Here is a 23140-nt window from a genome sequence, read left to right as displayed (position 1 = left end):
TTAATATTAGATTGCCCTAATAATGAAGATTCAGCGTTACTGGGTGCTTTTATAAGTCGACTAAGCAGAACTTAATACAAATGATTAGGAAGAGGCTTCCCCTTGGCTCCAGGTCACCTTTTTATTGTTGAAATCCCTGCCAGATCACTGGGCCATGCATCACACAAGGGAACACGTTGAGCTCTGCTCCTTAGTTTGAAGGCTCCCTGAAAGCTCAGGTGTAGCACTAGAAGAGTAATTCATGCAGATTCCACCTCTAAATTTCAACTTCAGGTTCAAAAATCTATTAGATCAATGAACTTACTCTTTATTTTCACGAGGAACACTTCTAATGTGCCATCACTACAGTTTCCAGCAAAGGCTGTAGCAAATACAGACAGCACGCAGACCGTGCTGCAGTTTATCTCTACACACTTGCACTAAAAGGATCACTTCATTCTGTTTCCCAATCTCAGCAGTTCCTTGCTCCTTCCTTGACAAAATGCCGGGAAATATTTTGACTTGCTTTAAAACAGATTCACATAAGTTACAATTAAGAGGAAGCCTACTGGTACAACTTCAAAATGCAAGCCATCGCATTAAGGAGTGAAAGATGAAGTGTTCAGGGTTTCCAGACTACTCTTCTGAAATAAAGACTCAGTTTATTAGTATGCAATAAAATTTACTCATTAAATAAAGCACAATACCAAAAAGAATGAGAGAAACTGTCCAAGAGCACTCTACTGATTGCTCCTGCGGTTTAGCAGCCTGGTGCTTGCACTTTCCAGGAATTTGTAAAGGTACAACCAAAGTAAGCTGATTGTTGTGGGGTCAGTAACCAGTTTGCAGTTCTGTTTTTCCAGCCATATCCAGGTGACACATGCATTTACAGAAAAGCATGACCATTTCATTTATGGAAGGGATTTTCTCTCCTTCTTCTGAGCTCTGAGAACAGCACTGCACAACGAAAACATAAGATGCTTTGCTACAACAATTCTACCCCAAAGCTGCAAAGTGGCAGGAGAAGACTTGCTAAAGAGCTCAGAGAAAGCTGAGTTGCTGGGGTTACTGTCAACTACATCGACCACCAGTGTAAACATGGAAATAACAAACCCTGTGTTCTTTACCTACTACTGTCAGCAAAATCAGGGACTTGAGTGTGTCTTGTCAATCTGCTGCTCCTGAGGTAGGGATAAATGGCATCTCCTTTCTGACAGGTGCCCAGTTTGTTCTTCGATACCATCAGTGACAAGAGCCTGCTCCCTAATCTATTCCAATGCTAATGCATGGGAATAGCTTTAGAATACAAGGAGAGAAAGCATCAACACCTTATTCTGTTCCGTTTTTATACATCTTACACTTCAGCTATCTGATCAGCTACTGAAGGCATCCAAAAGGGAGGAAAACCCTTTCTTGCTGCACAATGCCCCAAATGAACAAAGCATTTTCCCTCAATCCCACCAATATTGGATTTGGCTGGTTGATTATTCCAAGTGTTCAGCCCTTGAGACATCACAGGAGAGCATGTCTGTCTTTGCCACGCTACAAAAAAAGGTGATAAACTGAGAACTAACACACATCCAGGCTCACTTGGCTTTTGCAGAACTCAAAAAGCATACTTGAAGTGGACACTTGAACAACAAAATTCAGAATGCACTCAGAGGAGGAGAGAGGCACCAAAACAAGTAGAGAAAATAGCCAGCTTCCTGATTTTTATAAACTAAAATGAAAATGAAAAGATGGTTCATAAACCAACTGGGAACTAGAAACCCCTAGAATATGGTGCTTAAGCCTGATGTAGAAAATGAGAACTGATGAAAATCAGAGTTACTTCTCCATTAACAACATTCCTGTAATGGTGCTGTTAACAGAAGGGTGAGAACAGAAACTATGACTTGTAATATTTGGGAAAAAAAAAAAAAAAAAACAAAAAACTTTACTGAGAGCAACAGAAACTTACAAGTCAGCACGCAAAGGTTTCCTGGCTGAAAGCTAGCAATAGAAAAATCCAGTTTAAAAAGTTAATATAGAGCTTTGAGATTAAAGCCCTCCAACTTGTGTTGTCTTTTTTTTTCTCCCCATATATGTAATATCAACCTGCTTTTGTTCGTATTTGTTAAATAAAACACAAAGTGGTTCTAAGTCAGGCATTGTGGAAGGTTAACAAGTACACTGACAAACGTGAATTTATTGAGAGGGCCATGTCAGGGCTCTTGCCAAGCAGTAAAAGCACCTTAACTGACCAGCTTTCACCCAAATTCATGGTGAGGGGTACTTCAACCCCTCTTACAGAAAGCACTCCAGAATCACCATGAGTTTATATGCCAGCAGACGAAGTTGGAGCGTAGCAGCACCCTTATTTTAAACAGGAACAAACAACAGCACAGAAATTCAATCCGTTCAGCCAACATCAGAAGAAAAAAAAATAAGCCAGAGAAGAGGCAGAGAAAAAAAAAAAATCTCACCTCCTGACTTTTAGTGCTGTGGTTTTATCAGTGCTTGCTATCTCCTTCCACCAGTGGTTAGCAAAAGCAGCGCTATCAGGAGCCTTAGCAAGCACTGGCAAGAACACAAGAACACCTCGCTCACGTTCTGGAACTGGCCAGGGGAGGGCACGAGGAAAGGGAGATAAGGGCTAAAGCAAAACAAAACATGTACTGAGTTTAAATCTCTACACAGAGTATGTTCAAGCAGCTCTGGAGGTACCTGTTGCAGACGTTTCTTTCGTACACCACTGCCTAGATCATCAGATTGACTGTGAAGAAATATCCCTGCCTTCAGCAGCTGCTGCTACAACGGAGCTTCAGTGAGGAACAGCAAACAGGATGAAGGAGACTACTAAAACCTGAAATAAAAGCGGGCATAAAAGGACCACGAGAGCGTTCAGCCCTGAGCAAAAGGCATTTCTGCCTGAAGAAAAGCGTCTTAGAAATGGGAGAAATAAAAAGTTGGGAGGCAGCTTGGTGAGCTGAACAGGAATGAAAAGGAACTGTGCTCCTTTAAAACACTAACTTCATTTTTCCCCTTTATGTACTTAAAATCTACTGGAGAAAAAGCAGGCACCAGTCCCCTAAACCAGCCCACAAAGGGACAAAGAAGGAAACCACGAACGCACACCTATGTAAAAACATGAGAATGGGAGCAGACTATATGCTTTCAGTCTGCATTTCACAGAATTTAAGAAGTTGTCTGAAGTCAGTAAGAGGAAATTCTCTTTTCAAGATCATCAGACATGGGGATTTATGAGAAGTCTGGTACTGTACCTTCTGTACTTCACTAATTTTGTCTGGAAGCTGTTTATTGAGGCATCTCCAGCAAATCAAATGTGAAGTGTAGATGAACCTTGCTGGCTGCTGTACGTCCCGTGGCTTACAGCAGTGAACTCTCTGCAGCATTAAGAAAGAGGCAGGAAGGAAGCTCGGTCCCTGGTTAAGGAGATGCATTCAAATCCACAGAATAAATCATTGGGCTCATTTGGAGCTTTTGCTAGATTAGACTTCTGCTACTCCCCTGCAATCAAATTATTCGCTATCTGAGCAGCAAGACGACAGGAAAGAGCAGGAGCTCCTCCTTCCTACACTCAAAAAAGAAAAAACAAAAACAAAAACAAAACAAACAAAAATCCCATCTGCTGGTTCAAATCCTTCCCAGGAACTTTAACGGGACAAAAAGAAAAGTGATCACTGCCTTCCAAAGGCATTTAATAGCCTGACGAGGTCTGCCGCTGCTCCCCTCCCCCAAAACAGATTAAAACAAAAGCAGGAATTGCACGTTTTCATGCGAGGGTAAACAATAAAAATAAAAATAACAGGATGGCAGCAGGAAGCAGGAGCAGCTACCAGGCAGCTGAGCCCTCCGACCTCTTCCTCACCATTCCCAGCAGCTCTGGCTCTGTCACACCAACCTCTACGATCTGGGATGGAAACGAGACGGGCAGCACTTCAAGGATGCTCCCCTACACATTAATGCCTCCTAATGTACTGCTCGATCAACTTACCAAGCATGAGAGCAGGGCAAAGAACGTGTGAGCTCCCAGTGCTGTCTCCTGGACAACCGATGCACACCTTGTGCTCATGCTCTTCTGATTAAAAGGAAGGAAATTAGCCCAGGGTTGTAAAATGAGTTGAATTACAGTTCCAACAGGGTGAAAAGGGTCGAGATTAATGGAAAGGATAAAGTTCTAATCTGACCTGTATGACACTGTATGAAGTTGGAGTCCTGCAGCAAAACAAAACGGTCCCGAGCTTGCCTGTCCCCCTTCCCAGCCAAAGGAAAAAAGCAGCAAAGCTTCGGTGCAGGAGGAATCTGCACAATTATTTGGATGCATCTTTCATGCCCTTCCTGTGCTGAGCACAAGAAAAGACACCCAGGTAACCCAATGCACAGTGTTAGAGGGGAAAAAAAGTCTTGAAGTCATAGGGTACAAAGGAAATCTGATACAGGAGAGGTTTTTTTTAATCAGTTCAGCTGTGGGCTGCTGCGGATCTGAGGAAGCCTTCGATGTACCCATGGTTAACATTGATACAAGAGAATGATGAGAGGCTCTCTAACAAAGCCTTCAGCTTTTATTTACCTCTTCTATTTTGATTTTTTACTCGACAAACACTGCTAACAAACCTTACAAACCAGATTTCAGAGACTGTTCTCCCATTTCTTCCTTGTGCGTCTCCAAATTTCGAGGACTGTCAGCCAGCAGGGTGAGTTTCAGCGGCTCTCATCCCACCTCCGACTATGCTCAGACATTATTTCTTCCATATACGTGGTTTCCAGCATCATCTCCCTCCATCCACCAACACATCCCTCTGAAGAAGCTTTCAACACCTCCCCTTGTAGGTTTTAGTAGCTCACACACCTCGCAGCACAACCCTCTGGGGTAATCAAACCGCCCCTTGGGGCTGCTCTAATACAAGTGGAGGAAACCAAACCAAGCCATCTGATTTGTATTTATTTATTTTAAATACAAAATCACTTTCTATTTGCAAAGACCTACTCAAAAGCCACGCTGGAAGCAAGACGTAGAGCATCCCGAACCCTAAATGCTGAGCAACCAGCAAACCACCTTAGGAAGCCTTCATGGTAGAAATACCACAAACTTACGAAGGAAAAGGAGAGGAAAAAGGAAAGTTTAAGCCTGCAGTACAAACCTGAGGTCTTAAAGATGCTCAGTTCCTAAATAAACACTTGCTTCAGCAGTTCATCTGATTAGCCATCAGCCACTGCCTGAAGAGGGAAAACGTGACAGGAACAGACAGCTTTCAGAAAGCTGTTTGCTCAGATCCACAGCAGCTCTCCCCCTCCTACGTTAAAAGGCTACTTAAAGCCAGCTATCCATTATCACGCTCTCAGCCGAGTTTCTCGTTCTTCCACCTTCCCATCTTTCTAACAGACATGAGAAACCAGTGTTTGAGTACTGTGGTGCAATACACTGGCCATCAGAGGTTCCTGAATGTCAGCCCTACACACACCAAGAGACTCACCTGAAAGAGCCAGCAATTTACAAGCTCCAATCCTACACTAACATGCGTTTAGTTCTGCTTTTTTCAGACAATTTTAAAGCAAAATGTCGATCCTACGGAAGTCACCATTCAGGGAGACAAGAATCACTGAAGTTTGAGTGCTAAATAAATACATTTAAAACTTTAGAGCGTTCTTACATCATTTCTACTGTCACTCCATCCAAGAGATGGAAACGATACAGCAAGAATTTGTTGCAGTTATTAAATCCCAGCCTCTAATTAAAACCTTTTCAAGAAATTCAGTCAATATGTCTGTGTTTGCAAGTTACCCAGCAGTGGTGCTCAAAATATTAGAGCTACACTCGCATGAGATGAGAGGTAAAATGGATTTAGGCTGGGAACCTCACGTGATGGAAGCAGGTATCAGTCACACACTTGCACATTCATTGAAAGCTGTCTGAAAGGAAAAATCCGAAGCTTACTGGTAAGAAGCAAATAAAACCCCCAGATTTCAATACTACCATTCCAGTTGGAGCACAAAAGAAAAGGAAAATGAGTTCACAGTACCCTTGTTAAACACCTTTTAGTGATTTACTGACATTTATCCTGAACACAGTAACTTGGAGGCACTGTGCACAGCCACCTATATCATGTTTAAGGCTGCAGATGTTCTAATTAAGACAAGAAATGATGCAAAATGAAAACCAGACAACATTTGAATGTATACATTACCAGTATTCTGCAAAACATTACTTTTTTTTTTTAAACACCACTGCAGGTACTGCCAAAAACATAGAGGTGAATGCATACACAGGGATTTAGGAACATAAAGCACATGGGGTTGCTGCAAAACCACATTTGGAGAGCACAGAAAGCTCTTTGTCATAGTGAAAGAGACTTTTCCACAAATCCTGAGGCAGAGGAAGGATGGGAACAAGCTGTTATCATCATGAGCGTTGGAGCATCCTACAGGCAGTGCTGCTATGCACTGCAGTGACTGCGAGGGGGAGAAAATGCATCTTGTTATGCAAACAGCACGAAATAACTTCTTGTTTCCCAGAGATGCTCGGTTTCTGGATTTTCCCTCTTCATAAAAAAAAAAAAAAAAAATACATTTATGGATCCAAAACAGAAAATAATCTGCTAAGCCATCAAACCCACCTGGCTCACTACTTCATTTCCAAGAACTCCTCCTCTTTTCGTGCCTATCATCCCCCCCCCACATCTGAGAGCTGGGTGGAATTCACAAAACCAAGGTTTCCCCCTTTCAAGCGTTAGTCATCGTGTGGTAAACCATTATATTTAAAAAGCCCTTTCGACAACAAGCAACTACTTTGAAGCCGAGTTGCATCACTACGCTCGATATCTAGAATCTAAACCAGTTTTTTGAGGCTATTTCAGCCAATTCCACACTCGAAAGCGCTATTCTAATGTTGATTTCTGGATGAAGTACTCCAGTACCAACACTACCTTTGCCATGTCACCTCCACACGTGTAACACTTTTAATAATACCCAAAGCTGAAGAGTTTAGAGCTTCTGACAAATAAGCACGATGCCATCTTCCTTTTATGCGTACACTTCAACCTTCCCCAAAGATAAAAGGTCGACCAATACAAGCATCAATCTGAGCTCAACACCAATATATAAAAAACAGGTTTTAAATGTACAAGGCAGATTAGTTTCTGGACCATTTTCCTCTTTTTCAATAGCCAGAAGTTTACGGTCCTGTGAGATAAAATGTTTTCCAGCAGCTAGCCAAGTGCATCCTCCCTCCTTTTTTTTTTTTTTTTGTTTATAATACCCCAGATTTTGCCTCCACTGAATTTATTCCATGAGCTCCAGCCTCAAATGTACACGTACAAATTCTTTACAAACTCTCTGCTACAAACCCTGCTTTAAGAAATCCAAAGGCTGTAGCCCTCATCCCACAAATCCCACTGCGGGGACAAGGGTGTCCCCAAACAGAGATGTGGCGGGGTAACAGCCCGAATTTGGAGGTAACAAAAAAGGAGATGGGTGGAGAAAGGAAGCGGTGGAAATTTGGACAGGGCCAACACCAATAAGATAACACACTGTTCTCGATGGCTACGTAACCGGATTTGCTGGCTCCCGTCCAGCTGTGCTCTTGACCTTACCCCAGGTTTCATAAAATCAGAGATGCTGAAGGCAGATTAGCCGTGAGGAATGCGGGACTTTTCCACTTAGCACAATAAAAAAAGAAAAAAAAAAACTTTGAAACAGCCAAAGACTAAAATAATCTGTATTTTTAAGGGGCATCACAACACCACTTTCAAGCTAGCCCATTAAATCCCACTTTTCCCATTTACTTCAGCAGGGATCCCCAAGCGTTTCTCCCTTCAAGGGAACTTTTTGTTTGGTGCCAGTGTTACAGCACCGCTATTATTCTCATCGAACAGCCAAAAACGGAGCTGGAGGCTGACGCTGCAGCAGCCTGACCGCGGTGCCGGGGCCTGCGGGACACGCTCGGCTTCCAGGGCACTTGGACAAGACCGAGGGCAAGTTGTTGGACACAGAAGCAACACGGCGAACTGCAGTCTTTCAGCCAGAAAGAGAAGAATGGGGGGAAAAAAAAAAATCAAATAGACAAACCCCCCGCCCCAAAACAGCATCATATGAGTAAAGGAAGTTTGGGAGAATGGATGAGAATGGGCTTTGTGCGGCGTGCGTCCCAAAAGGGGACCCGGGAACGGAGCAGAGACACTCGGTTACGGCTGCAGAAGTCAATGGCTGGTGTAGTGCAGAATCGGGTTTACCAAAAGGGAAAATAAAAGGAAGAAATCCAGATTCGCCGAGAGCCACAAAGGCTCCGCCGCAACGCGTGTGGCGGACCCCCAAGGCAAGGCTGAGGGGCGCTCCCCGCTCCCTGCCCCAAATCCTACCCCGTGTGCAGGATCAGGGGGTAGCCACCGCTCCTCCCTGGCCCTAACCCTGCTCTCCAGAGGGTGCAGGCAAGGAACAAAAAGCACCAAACCCAAAAGACAAAAAAAAAAAGCCGAGAAGAAAGAAACCTCCACGCTCCCACCCCATTCTCCGACCAGGGCTCCCCCAGCACGCCTTGTGGGGACGAAGGGGGGGATCCGGGCGGCCAAGGGGCCACCACCCCCTCCTCTTCCTCCTCCCTTCCTATTTTTCCCCTTTCTTTTCCCTTCCCTTCCCCTTTGTTTACTTTAGGGACCGGCCCCGCTCCGCCCGGCCCCGCGTCCCGCAGCATCCGCCGGGACCGGCCCTGGGCGACGGAGGGAGGGAAGGGGGCGAGGAAAAGGGGCAGGGGGCGAGAAGAAGCAGGGAAGGAGAAGGAATGAAGGGCGATGCAGCAGCTCCCCTCTCCCCCTTGCCCCTTTTTCCCTTCCACGCCGCCCAGCGGGGCAGGGAAGCGGCTTCGCCCGCAGCCCCCCGCTATGGGCTCCCGGAGCTGTGTGGGGGGGTCTGGGGATGTGGGGGTCCCCCTAGGGGTCTGGGGGGACCCTAAAGGGTGTGTGGGTGCCCCATAGACGGCTATGGGTGCCCCACGGGTGGATATGGGCGCCCCAAAGGGGGGGGTCTCCATTTCCCCCCCTCCCCCCCCGGTGCCGCTGCCGCCCCCTGCGCGGCAAGAAGGGGAAGGAAAAGGGGGGGTTATCTCCTCCTTCCTCCCCCTCCCTCCTCTTCCTCACCCCCCCCCCCAAGGGCCCGTTATGTAAGTTCAGGCCGCCTGGCCCCTTATGCTTGCGGTGTCCCCCCCCCCACCCAACCTCCCTCCCCAAAGCCTCCAGCACTCACCGCGCTGCGGGCAGCCGCCTCCGGCCAGCTGGCCCGGAGGAGGGGCGGCGAGCGAGTAGGCGGGGAGGAAGAAGAAGAGGAGGAGGAAGAAGAAGAAAAAGCCGTGAAATCGCCCTGCCGGCCCCGCTGTCGGTGGCTCTGCGCGGCGGGGCGGGCGGCAGCCTCCTCCCTCCTGCCCCCCCCACCCGCTGCCTGCCTCTCCCCCTGCCCCGGCCACCCCAAGGCCTCTCCCCCGCCCTCCCGGCGCGCTGCACCATGGGATGCGCCGCTGCCCTCTCCCTCCCCGCACTAACATGGCCGCGGGGAAGGAGGGGAGGGGAAAGGGAAGGGAGAAAAAGGGAGAAAAAAGGGTCCGGTTGCCTCCCCTCTCGCCCCCCTGTAAGGGGAGAGCCCCGCCTCGCCCGCGCAAGCGCCTCTATGGAGGCGGCCCCCTCCTGGAGGGGTTTGGGGGGTCAGTGGTTGCTGCTAGCCCTCCAGGTGCACGCAGGGTTGGGGGGAAAAATAAAGGGGTGAGGTGGGGAGAATAGAGGTTTAATCCTGTGTCCTCCCTCCTGAGTGGTAGGGGTAGCTCTGTGCGCTCAGCTGGTGTTCTCAGTGCGTCTGTGTTTGTTTTACTGAAAGATCACAGAATCACAGAATTTCTAGGTTGGAAGAGACCTCAAGATCATCGAGTCCAATCTCTGACCTAACACTAACAGTCCCCACTAAAACATATCCCTAAGCTCTACATCTAAACGTCTTTTAAAGACTTCCAAGGATGGTGACTCCACCACCTCCCTGGGCAGCCTGATGCTGGAGCGTGTACAAAGGAAAGGCATGAAGCTGGTGAAGGGGCTAGAAAACATGAAATGAGGGAACCAGGGTTTAGTCTGGAGAAAAGGAGGCTGAAGGGAGACCTCATAGAATATCCCAAACAAGAAAGGACCCATAAGGATCATCGAGTCCAACTCCTGTCTCCACACAGGTCTACCCAAAAATTCAGACCATATGACTTAGAGCACAGTCCAAATGCTTCTTAAACTCTTGACACGCTTGGTATTGTGACTATGTCCCTGGGGAGCCTGTTAAGTGTGCGACAACCCATTTGGTGAAGAACCTTTTCCTAATATCCAGCCTGAACCTCCCCTGTCGCAGCTTGACACCATTCCCAAGGGTCCTATCACTTGCCCCTAAAGAGAAGAGATCGGCGCCTGCCCCTCTGCTCCTCCTCATGAGGAAGCTGTACACCGCCATGAGGTTTCCTTTCAGCCTCCTCTTTTCCAGGCTGAACAAGCCAAGGGACCTCAGCCACTCCTCATACATCTTCCCTTCTAGGCCCTTCACCATCTTTGTAGCCCTAACCTCATTGCTCTCTACAACTACCTGTGAGGGGGTTGTAGCCAGCTGGGTGTCAGTCTCTTTTCTCAGGTGACAAGTGAAAGGGCACAAGGAAACTGCCTCAGATTGTGCCAGAGGAAGTTTAGATTAGATATCGGGAAGAATTTCTTCATGCAAAGGGTGGTTAGGCACAGGGAAAGGCTGCACAGGGAAGTGGTGGAGTCCCCACCCCTGGAGGTATTTAAGGGTTGCATGGATGTGGCGCTTAGGGACATGGTTTAGTGTTGGCTGGTGGTTGGGCTTGGTGATATTACCTCTCATTATCCTCTCATCATCTCACTGGGCACAACTGAAAGGAGACCAGCTCCAGCCTCTTGATACCATCCCCTTGGATATTTATACACATCGAGGAGGTCTTCCCTCAGTCTTCTCTTTTCCAGGCTAACCAGGCCCAGTTCTCTCAGCCTGTCCTTGTACAACAGGTGCTTCAGTCCTCTAATCATTTTAAGTGCCCTGATGACTCATCAAGACAGAATATTCTTTTTCAAGGAGATACTTAAGCATGGCCACAGTGTTTGCATGCTTATCAGTCATTGCATATATTCAACAACTAAGTTTGAAGCAGCCACTTTAAAAATCCTTATTATATCTCTCACCTTTAGTGGCAGTTGAGCCTGAGAAGCCCAGGCAGACCCAGCTTGAGCAGGTCCCGAGCTCTCACCTCTGTGAAAGTTGCCCCTGTGGCTGGAAATTGAAGGTAGGATGCTTCAGTGGGAGCTAGTTGGCTGGGTTTTCTTTGTCATCGATGGAGCACCGGTCGATGCAGTTAATGGAATTTAGGCTGACTCATCAGATCAAACATCGGTAGTTTACTTTAGGGCAAGACAAGGCATGCTCTAAACCTCACTGACCGGGTTGATTAGCTTTCCAGGTACTATAAGGAAACAAGGGAGCCATGCTAAACAAATAGATGCCTAGATTGTAAATAGCTACTTCAAATCAGGTGAATCCCAACTAAAATGTCCCAAGCCCCTATGGGAGTCAATCTATCAGGTAAGGTCTGAACACAGAATCACAGAATTTCTATTTCTAGGTTGGAAGAGACCTCAAGATCATCGAGTCCAACCTCTGACCTAACGTTAACAGTCCCCACTAAACCATATCCCTAAGCTCTACATCTAAACGTCTTTTAAAGACTTCCAGGGATAAACACGATAGAAATGCACTGAGCGCTGTATAAAAATAAGTCCTAGAAACTTTTCAACACAGGTGCAGCATTACCATCAACCTTTTATAGAAGAACTGGGCCATTAGATAGGCTGCCAAAAAAATGGGAGACGCAGTGACTTCCTTAGCTTATGGGGTTTGTACATGAATCTGCCAGTCTCCTGGGAGTCCTTGGCCCAGCAGGCTGTAGGCTAGACAGGATAGCTGATACTCTCTACCCTTTTAGCCAAAGTTGGACCACTATGCAGAAATGAAAGAAGGAAGGAAGGAAGGAAGAATGATTTCAGTTATTTTATAATTATTGGTCTGGGGATCACTATTGATGCTCTTGCCAAAAAAAAGGTAGAAATGCACTAATTAAAATTACTGATGACAGAAAGTTGGGAGACATCAATAAAGAGGATGTTCACAGTAACACACAGGAAAAATTGAATGCTCTTGGGGACTGGGATAGTAAAAATGGAAGGAAGTGCATGAGTAAAAACAGAAGCATATCTTGTGTAATAGGCAGGGAAGGGAGTGGAGGTACATTACTGGAAAGGGAAAATGTATCTTCATAAATTTTTATGATATTTTTACCAGTGATAACAGGGAATTGCACTAAATGACCCATCCAAGCGTTTGATCCCAATTATTGTTTCCTTTTGTCTCAGCCTTCATCCAAAGACATCATAGTGCACTAGCCTCCGAACAAACTTGTGAAGAGGATATTGTTATCGCCATTTTTTACAGTGATAAGTTGAGACATTATTTGAGTTGCCACATTCACGCAGTGTTCACTGGCTGAACAGGCCTGAAAGCAAATAGCTCCTCTCCAGAGCTGTATCTTTAGCATGTAAGGCAGTAACAATATGCACTTCCTATGACACATAGTACATCCTACTGTTTTGATACACAGGTTTAATAAACATTCTTGTTTCAGGTAGCTTTTCAAACATCTTTGCTCTAATAAATGATGACTATTCCTGAGTATTTATAACTTCATCTTCCGCAGATTCTCTGGGAAGCATCAGCGTACCAATTCTCCCCATTTTATGGATGCAGTACTCCAAGTGAACTCTCACAAGAGCAGAGTAGAGGGGGACATCTCTCATTACTGATCTCCATGTGAACATTGAGCCACTGACCACAACTCTTTGAGTGTGAGCACCCAGGCAATTCCTTACCTGAGTGGTCCGTCCATCAGATCCCTGTCTCTCCAATTTAGAGACAAGGATATCATGTGGGATGGTGTCAAATGCTTTGCACAAGCCCATCAGTTGCTCTTCTCTTATCAACCCTGCTGTAGAAAGCCACCGTAATTGTCAGGCACAAATATCAAATTGATGGCTTCTACCAATTCCTGAAAAGTGGTTGTTTTATATCCTAGTGAAATTACTTTTTGTTGGCTTCTCATTGCTTTGTCCATCAGCAAAATATTAAAACAGAAGCATTCAGCAACATGCCTATTTTGATAAAACACTTGATGGGAAATCTCTCTCACCTTACCGAATGCAATTTTTATTCAATTGTAGAGGAAGTTCCATAAAAGTTGTTGACTGAAGCTCTCAGCTGGGAGAGGGGAGCTATGTTCAATTTTAAATCCAATGACAAGTTAAACAGTTAACCCAGAATAAAAGCGTCAGCAGAAATGCATCACACATTAGGATGATGGTCATGGTTTCTATATGGACAATAAGGCATTCATTTTCAGATCTTTGCTGTTTGTAGTTGCCTTTTTACCCCCTCTAACTCCATATTCTCATCCAAACTAATAATTGCATTTCAGAAAGACAGGCACTTCAGAAGTTCTCCCATCCTACCTACTGAGAAAACAAGGAATCCCTCTCTGATTGGATCTATTTTTCTCAACTGACTGCTGGAGAGCTTAGGTAATGAGCATAAATCTGTACACAGATAACCTTTTATGAGATACGACTTGCACCTTGGGCTTCTAAGATTCTTATTTTCTTCTATTTCTTGAAAATTTGTACAGAAAAATAAAATAATTTGCTTGCCAGCTTTGTCTCCACAGAGATTGTTGGTAGATGGAAATGAGACTATCCTTTGTAAGTCATTATTGAACAATTAATATTGAGGTAAGGCATTCAGTTGAATACTAATGTTATTATTTGTCTAGTCCACGCCATTATCTCATTCAATTTACAGCAGTTATTAAACCTGTGCTGCATGGTATAAACAAAAAGATAGGAAACTTCATTATAGTGTAGCATGTATTGTCTTTTATTGAACGACGGAGCTGGGGTAATAGCTTTAAAAAGACCCAGTCCTTTCCGGTGTTTTGGAGCACAGCTGCAGTCAGGCGTCTTCAGCTTTCCTGCAGGATGGTAAATATTCATCAAAACAACCAGAGTGATCAGGCTGGTGAGAGACAGGTAGCTCTGAACTGCAGGGCTAATTCAAGCTGTGACAATGAAATGCAGGAGGATTTAGAAAAAAGGAGAAAATGGCAAGACGTTAAATATTTCACAAAATACACAGTCACATCTTTCATCATAAGCAGAGAAAATGCTTTTTAAAATCCTTTGAATCAATCCTAGATGAAGAAGTCTTCAACTGCGTATACAGGGTGTCTACTCAGTACTCTGACATTGGTGAAATAAGGCACCAAAATGTTAGTAATGACAAAATGCACATCTTTGGCTTCTCCCCTAATTAAAAAAAATAAGCAAAACATTATATTAGCATCTCTGGACAGCGTCTGGACTATAAACTGAATGGAAAGGCACCAAAAGAAGCATTTTCTGATTTATTAAAAATAACATTATTTTGAAATATATATTAAATATATAAATAATATTAAAATAATATAAAAATATATAAAATAATTTCTGATTTATTAAAAATAATAACAATAAAGAAACCCAAAGAAATTCTTAAGGAAAATTCCAAGGGAAATTGACGTAACTACACAGGAATATGAAGGGAAAATTCAGGTTGAAAATTGGTTGTGGAAAAAACTAATTAGTGGCTGGGGGACCCTCTTGATGAGTTGCCGTTATTAACTACAACCTCCAAAGCAAATGTTAATGTCTTAATTAGAAGCACAATAATAATCTCCTGGATTTCCCAATGGGAAACAAACAAACAAAGAAACAAAAAACATTTTTCTACCATTTTGATGCCTTTAACTATGTTGCACGCTTTTCTCAGACAGACCTGGAAGAGAAGGGGAATGGAGGAGTGCGTGCTTTTGGGATACTTGGGGTCAGAGCAACTGAGTTTGCTTTCCAGGAGTACACTTGGTGGCTTTCCCAGTAAAGATACAGCCTTCCAGTTCCAACCAGCCCACAAGCCTGATGTTTGTAGTTGTCAAACTGGTCTTAAAACATCTCATTTTTTTAATTTTGTCCTCATGCAGTCCTGCTTCTTTGTTATTAATCAGATCGAGTCAGCCTTCTGCAGAAACTGTGACAGCGATGTCATCGCTCTGTTCTCTGTCAAATCCCTCCCCAAATCCCTGCAGCTGCTTTGGTAAGCTTACACTTCTCCTGTAGAGCCCCTTGATGTGTAAAATGTATGCCATGTTTTGATCAAAGGAGTTCTTGTACTTAATGCAAATTTCAGCACACTTCTGGCAGTCAGATGTGGATGTATAGATCTAATCCTCCCGATCGCCAGAGCGACACCGGGCCCGTGGGACAGCCGTCCAGCCAGCAAGGAAGTCAGGGGTGGCTGCCGAGGAATAGTTTGACTTCCTTATTTTAAGACTTACTTAAGCCTTATCTGTTTCTGATAAGATTAGCTAATATTACTTCTGGACACCTATGGTGGTCCAGTCTAGATGACCACCTTTGAGAAAAGTTGTCCTTTTTTTTTTTCTTTTATTTACTTCTCAGGATTTGAGCAAATGGGAAAACAAAAACACTCTCATTTCTGCAATCCTCGCTGTTGTTTAAACAACATTTTAGACATCTGAGAATAATTTTCTGTAGATTTATTTTCAAACAGAGGGAAATACATTAAGTCGAAAAACTTTTTTTTTGGATGTTGATGGTCTTTGCTGGCCAGCTTCATATTCAGTGAATGATTTTGAATTGTTGTGAGTATTGATTCTTTTAATACCCCCCTTATTTTCCACTCTGTTTATTCAGTTGTAGTATCTCCAGCTTTGTTACCAACCTGATTTTTAATTTTAGGTAGATGGACTTCTGAGAGTCGTGGCAATGTGACCAGTCATCTTGAGGTCTGTCCCAGAATCGTGACGACTTTGATGCCATTTTGGTTTGGATTTTAGGAATGGTATACAGGCCTGGTGCTTGTTCCTTTCCTCTGAGTTTTAGGGTTCTCCCCATCTCCCCTAAAGCTGTGGTAATGGAAATTTTATTCTTTCTCTGCACTCCCACAGCAGACTGATGGCTAGGGGCTGCAGTTGCTCTGCTGGTCCAAAGGTGTCTTTGGCTTTGATAGCTGCATTGCAGTGGTGAAGGAGACACCTTCTAGCACTTAGTTCTGGGGTGGGGCAAGTCTCCTGATCCCATATTCAGAGACGATCCCCCTGCATTACATTCTCCTCTTGTTAAAAAACAATTACTTTAAGTTATAGTCAGGATATTGCTGACCTGCATGAATTTATTCTCCGATGGCTGCATCGGGAGTCCCTGCTGTCTGAATGAAGTCATTATTTGGGAACTGCTGAATAAATGACCTCATAAGTTTAAGTCAGCCTGAAGGAGCGTATCTAGGTAGAAGACTTCTGTTGTTCCTCTAATTTTTTTCATCCTGTACTGCTTTGAAAGATGAAATAAAAATAGAATTAAAAAAAAAAAAAGACTGATTTTCTTGATTTCAGGTCCATGCTCTTCAGTTGCCTAATTACAAAATGATAATTTACTATCATTTAGGACACTGAAGAAGAAGGATACCACTCATGCACAAAGTCTTTGAATGGAGCCTCTGCAACAGATAAAATGTGGAGTTAATTATCATAGCAGATATGTTTACAAGATGGTGATGCATCAGAAAATCAGAAAATACTTTCTTTGCAGGATTGTCCAATTCACACATATTTTATTCTGTGTCCCTTCGGTGCTGACTGATGTTCACTGGAGTGTAGGTACTTGCAGTATATCGATGAAGAGAGATTTTCTACAGTGTCTTTTGTGCCACCAGACACTCTTAGTTCTACCTACTGGTTTCTCAGCACAGGCTCAATATCTCTGCCTATTTTCGAGATGTTATGTGAAGCGCCTTAATATCTGACTACTGCAATGCTACACCTGAGTTTCTGCACTTTGTAGGAAAAGCATTGCATCAAAATAAGGAAGAGAGAAAACCTTTGGCTAGACTTAAAGCAGCGTGCTTTGCTTTGAGGGACTGAATTAGTTGATTATCACAGAATTTCTAGGTTGGAAGAGACCTCAAGATCATCGAGTCCAACCTCTGACCTAACACTAACAGTCCCCACTAAACCATATCCCTAAGCTCTACATCTAAACGTCATTTAAAGACTTCCAGGGATGGTGACTCCACCACCTCCCTGGGCAGCCTGTTCCAGTAAATTATGGCACATACAGAGTGAGTTTGTGCTTTGTAGGTCCCTTCCAACCCAACTCATCTCAGTAACTCCTGAAGAATAGACCACGTTCTTTAAGTGATGTTCTTCTATATCCTGAGGTTGTGTGCCATTTTGATTTGACATGGCAAGCACTGGAAAACACAAATATTTCTCTCAGGTTCCTTTATTCTGAAACCAATTGCTGTAGCAGAAAGACTGCACAAAGATTCATGCCCTTTGTGGCAATCTCACATTGTTGCAAGGCACTCAAAGCTATAGAAAAGCAAATTGATGGCTGCTGAAACACCTATAACACATCTTTAAATAGAAATTTGATCTCTTATCTGAAGTTTACAAAAAAACTTCTACAGTTCCAGGGACGGAGTGGGGTTGTGTGTAACGGAGGAGCAAATGTTTCCTTACTGGTTTCTTTTGATGTTACTAGATCAGCTCCTCTGTCAGCCTTTTTTATTTGTTGGTGTTAATTATGTACCATGCAGGTGCCAAAGTGTAGGGATTTTTCAAGCTCCTGTTATTAGTTCCCCCAATGCTGTCTTTTGCTATGATTTAAATCAGGGACGTGTCCGGAATGTAGGAAAAAATAAAGGCCGTTAAGATGTTTGAGAGATTTCATGCTTAAAAAAACAAATTGTCTTTAGAGGTACTTAGTGGTTCCCCTTTGCTGTAGGGAAGGGAGACCTGCAATTTGTCTGAAAACAGAAACTCACAGGTATTGAGGTCAGGAATGGAAATAAAATTCATTGCTTCTAGCCAGATGGCAATGAACATCTTAATATTTGCAGAGAATGTTATTTTCCTTAAGTTATGTGTTGAACATCATATGTAAATCTTCTGAGAAGCATATGGTATTTTGGGAATATTTCTGCTTTTGGTCATTATTATGATTTAGTAAGAAAAAAAAAAAAATCTCATTGAGCACATCAAGGTATTACAGTGACCAGCTCAGAAGCTCTGAAGCAGCTGCAGAACCACCAGTTGAAATGTCTGGGTAGCCAAACAAAGAAACATTAGGTTGTTTGCAGCATTTCTTCCAGATAATGGAAGCTTTGCATGGCTCTGAGCCTTTTTCATTTCCCTCCTCTCCATCCTCGTTGGGAGCAAACAGGCCTGTTGCTTCGTGGGATGCAACACTTCCAAAAAGCCTTCCCAAACGATGCAGCAGAACTGATCTGAGCGAGGCATCTATAAAGTCAAATCAAGAAAATCAAGTCAAAGAAGGGGACAATGTGCATCATCTCACCTTGAATGATATGTCTGCAGTCACCTGAATCACGCTCTGACCTTATTGATGAAAACTTTACGGACCTTCTTAAGTGCTTAGAGCATCAGCTAGCTACAGAAGATAAAAGTAAGGGAAATTAATACCTATATTTTAGGATCCTCTCCCAAATCCACAAGCAGAGTCATCCAAAGGGGTGAAACCCCAGAAGGTCCAAAGGCAGTACGTGTGCTGTCACATCTGCTGTGCCTGCCCTGCATTGATCTGCCACAGCGATGCTCTGGCTGCTGCAGGTGCGGGGTGAAGGTGCGCAGTGCTCGGCGTCTCCCAGCTGGGAGGCTACCCCAAGATCAGCAGAAAATCTCCATCGGACTTCAGCAGCCTTTAGACCAACCTCAAAGCTCTGCAAAATGCGTGTATGTACTGTAGAGAATTAATACAATCCAGAAATTATAAATAGAAAAGGAGAAATAACTTACCAAAAGTCCCTTCAGGATTCCCAGCTTCCAGTTCCATTTTCAGTTAGCCAAGCCTCGCACAGTTTTACTTAGCAATGTTATTTATATAGCTGGGACCAACCTTATAGATTCTTTACATTATTTCCAAAGTCATTTTATTATTATTATTTTTTTTTTTTTCTGAAGACTGATGGCAGCTTTTTTTACCACAGCCCTGTAAAACATGCTCGTGTGTTTTTAAGTACTGCTGGACTTTGGTATAAATTAGTTCTCTTCTTTTACAAAACTTTATATTTTAATTAAATCAGTTATTTATTTTCCAATTGTTGATATTGTTATTGATATCAAATATTTTGTTAATATCAAATATTTTTAACATTAACATAAATTCATCAGTTTTTCATGATTGTTGTTGATATCAAATATTTCTATCTTCAAGTCTTACCACTTACCATTACAAAAAAGGTAACTTCCAATGTTTTGTACCTGGAATTACTATCTTAGGAGGCTTTCTTTGATATGGGCCACTTAACCACTGAACTGTCTGAAAGCAGTGGCACAGTGCCTGTGGAAAAGATACTAATATTAAATTTATATAAAATATATGAAAATTGTCAATAGGATGTAAGGAATTTAAATGTTATTTCTGATTTCCTTGCAGATGAGAGAGTATCTTTTCTCTAGAGCTGGTGAAGAGTTGGAGTCTTTTCCATTTATTTCTAGCAGAAGTTATAAGAAAGTTTGCAGCCCTGGTTTTTGTGGGGATGGATGCAGTCCCTGCATCCCTCCAATCTCTGCCTGAGCAATCCTCCACAGGAAACACAAATTAAAAGAACAAATTCATTAGCAATGGCAGTGTTATTTTAAGCTACCATGCCAAACAATGTTCCCTCAGTAAAAATAATACAAATACTAGACTATTTTCGACAATAAATGAGGACTGTTTCACAGTCCATTTGGCTTCTGTTGTTTTTCTTACACTGCAGCTGTAGCGTCAAATACTAGAATTGCAGGAAAGTCACCTGTGGACTATTTGATGCCCTGAAAACAAGACTTGGTCATGTTTATTTTTAGGTACGTAGACCAAGACTCCTTCATTATTTTGCCCTTTCATTCTAAATTAAAGTATTTATCTCTTGAATTTCAAGAGACATGCTTGATACATTCATTCCTGAGCTAAAATAAGCTGAAGTGAGCCCACAGAGGAAGAGATTGCTATAGGAGAGAGGCTTTTACTACTGCTAAACCGGCCAAATATTTGCAGTGATTCATCCTTTTTCCTCTCTTGTTCAGCAGTAAGTATTTTGGAAGAGCAGAATAAGGAAGGAGCTAATGATACTTCTGGTCCAAAAAGAAATCAAGCCCTTTTTTGGCGATTAATTTGACCTGAATCAAATCCTTCGTTCCTATCATGTGGCCGCAGAAGTGAGAACCAGCCCTGTCCATCCCAACTGGGGAGCAAGCCCTTTATCTTGTGGTTTTATTCTAAAAGCATATTTTATGTGGTTTTATTATTTTATTTTATCTTATTTATTTTATTTTTATTTTTTTACATTGTTGCTATTATTTAATATTTACTATTATTCCTGTAAAGGGAAATACTCAGACCTGGGGTCCTGTGCTGAGGAAAGGATGGCACAGCATCAATTAGGACCGTCCCACAGAGGAGGTCGGTTCTGAAAGGAAGCTTGTGAGTCAGCCCCATCCACCTTGTGGTGTGAGCCTCATCCTGAATTGGCCGAATTCAACCACAAAACAGTTAACTTCCCAGTCCTAGGGTGTACAGTAAGCTAGCCACGAGTCAGAAGCCTCCTTTCAGCCTCCACCCTCCGTTTATCCATGGAGTTGTTTGTGTTTGCTTTTTTCCCAAGGTAGTTTCTTGGCAACCGGTTCCCCTCTTTCCCTTTAAGGTGCCTCCACCCTCCTAAATGACTCGGCTCCCCATTCACTTTTGGGTCCTTTCCCTTGAGCATCCGCAGTGCATAAACATTAGTTCAGTCCCAGCTGTCCTTGGGATTCGGTCAGATGCTTCCCTCTGAAATAAAAACTGTGTTTAGGTTTGTTCGCTCCAAAAACCACTCCCTGGGGACTGTACAAACAGTTCTATGGGTTTATCTCCCTTTCCCCTATAAAGTCCTCCAACACCCTCCTACAAAGCTGTACACCCTCAAAAATAAATAAATAAAGGAAGGGATTTTACAAACCATGCACATCGCTGCTTTGCACTTCCTTGCATAGCAGCCAGGGATCATTCACCGTGGCAGACAAATTGAGCATCCTCTGACTTCTCAGGCTTGCTGTTTCCCTGATGATAGACAGAATCCTTTGTGCTTTGCTTTTAAGATGCTGAATCTTTGGTGGCAATACTCAAATTATGATCGTCCTCTGCTTTTCACTCCAGCCCCATGCTGCTGTAATCAGTAAAGCTGCTTTGGGGCTGCATTGGGAACTGGGCTGTGGGGTTCACCTAGCTCAAAAAAAAAAAAAAAACACAAACAAACCATCAGAGTTTTCTTAAATATAGTTAAAAGTTTCTAGATAAATACTCAAAACCATGTGTATTAATTGAAGAAGGCAGGAAAACAAACAAACAAACAAACAAAACTTTATTAATTTACCTCTTAATCAGAGTGAAATGGAAATACCTGTTTCTAATAAAATAGGTTAAAGGAACATTCTTGTTCCTGACGCATCGCTCTGTGTCTAAATGAAAACATTCAGCCCTAAGTGTCCAGAATGTGCCAAGGACAGCCGAGAACGTGAGAGTCCTTTCCAGAAAGGCTGCTTTACCCACCTGTGTGTTTCAATAACACCTGCACTTCTGTGGTGTTTCATCTGAAGAGCTCAAAGCACGTTACAGACTGAGCTAAGTGGATAGCTAAGGTAAGAAGTATTCTGTCTACCATTGAGTCAGGTGGCACCTCAACAGGGAAAACATCAGGATTAAGGTCAGAAAATGAGTCCTGGCAAAGCTGGAAGAGAAGCAGGAGAGGTACATTTAATAGGATCGATAGCAGCCAGCTGCCTTGCTGCAGCTGCGCTCGGGGAACGTTGATCTTATTCTTGTTGATGCAAGTGAACTTCTGGAGACAAGGAATAGCACATAAAACCAAACCATTTATCAGCTGTTAAGAGAAACGAGCTGTAAAACGTCAGGCTGTCACAACTGTAATGCAGGCAGCAATTAGTAAGCTTTAAAGGGGCGATGTTCCTCCTCTCCATCTTTCTTGTATGTTCCTATAAAGCTCTGGTCCTATGTAAAGCTCTGCTAGGCTCCTACCTTGGAAAGTGCATATTCAGATCACAGAGTACTTCAGTCTGGAAAGCTTCCCACCACCTTTTTAAAAATGAAAATGCAAAGATCTTTCCATTTTGACATGCTAGACACATTTCTGGAAGCAGAAACACCTCATGCCCCTAGAGACCTGAAAAGAGGAATGCGTAGCTTCAATACCTGAAGTGAAACTGCTCTGCCTCGGAGGCAACATGAAAACTCCGGCTAGAAGTTAAAAACCTATGAGTTGAAAAACTTTTCAAAAAGGCAAATCCAAAAGCCTAAGCTGTGGAGAGAGAAGTATAAACCCATACTCCTTCCCACCATCCGTCTATTCACACTGGGAGTTGCACAGTAGCGCTAAGTGTGAGGTAAAACCATCAGTAGGGTGCCTCAGACACTGCTGGTTCCCCCAGGACTCTTTTAGCTGCCTTCTGGTGGCACTCGAAGAGCTACCAAAACAAAATGATTGAATTACAGACTCACCTAGGTCAAAAAAGATCTTCAAGACCAACCATCAACCTGACCAACCAAGTCCCATCACTAAACTTTGGTGCCATGTCCACACATCTCTTAAATACCACCAGGGCTCCACCACTTCCCTGTTCCAGCACTTGACCACTCTCCGTGAAGAAATTATTTCTAATATCCAATCTAAACCTTCCTGGTTGCAACTTGAGACAGTTTCCTCGCATCCTATCACTTCTCAGCTGTAGTAAATTCTGTCCCAGATGGGTAGATGGGTGTAATTTTTAGGTAGTCCTGTGTGGAGCCAGGAGTTGGACTTTGTGGGTCCTTTCCAATTTGGGATATTCTATGATTTTATGATCCTATGACTCTATGGTTCTATGATAAATAGCCAAATCACTGCAGGAATAGGTAAGCATCATTTCCTCTCTCTGTTGCCATCC

General features: G+C 43.4%; 1 protein-coding gene and 2 long non-coding RNA genes across 6 annotated transcripts in view; 1 reads left to right on the top strand and 2 right to left on the bottom strand.

Annotated features, from left to right (window-relative positions):
• PTK2 (protein tyrosine kinase 2) overlaps window positions 1–9450 on the bottom strand; it is a 191708-nt gene extending 182258 nt beyond the window's left edge. For 2 of the 3 annotated variants that reach the window (XM_072034273.1, XM_072034274.1), the window contains exon 1: window positions 9217–9450. The gene's annotated coding sequence lies outside the window, so the exon portion shown is untranslated. The remainder of the gene's footprint in view (window positions 1–9216) is intronic. The other variant, XM_072034275.1, reaches the window with a different exon arrangement.
• A 72-nt stretch (window positions 9451–9522) lies between these two features.
• LOC140001801 (uncharacterized) lies at window positions 9523–16029 on the top strand. Of its 2 annotated transcripts, XR_011807324.1 has the most exons (5): window positions 9523–11290; window positions 12755–12902; window positions 13529–13631; window positions 15122–15234; window positions 15900–16029. It is a non-coding gene; the product is annotated as an uncharacterized lncRNA (long non-coding RNA). The 2 variants fall into 2 exon arrangements; XR_011807323.1 differs by having other exon boundaries at window positions 9523–12902.
• A 3388-nt stretch (window positions 16030–19417) lies between these two features.
• On the bottom strand, window positions 19418–22050 carry LOC106017739 (uncharacterized). Its single transcript, XR_002403110.4, has 3 exons — window positions 21750–22050; window positions 21160–21422; window positions 19418–20990 (listed from the first exon to the last, which is right to left on the bottom strand). It is a non-coding gene; the product is annotated as an uncharacterized lncRNA (long non-coding RNA).
• Window positions 22051–23140: the final 1090 nt, after the last annotated feature.

Source organism: Anas platyrhynchos, chromosome 2, assembly GCF_047663525.1.
Source record: "Anas platyrhynchos isolate ZD024472 breed Pekin duck chromosome 2, IASCAAS_PekinDuck_T2T, whole genome shotgun sequence".
Classification (NCBI taxonomy): domain Eukaryota; kingdom Metazoa; phylum Chordata; class Aves; order Anseriformes; family Anatidae; genus Anas; species Anas platyrhynchos.
Note: the sequence above shows the minus strand (reverse complement) of the source record. Positions and strands in the feature narration are given on the sequence as shown.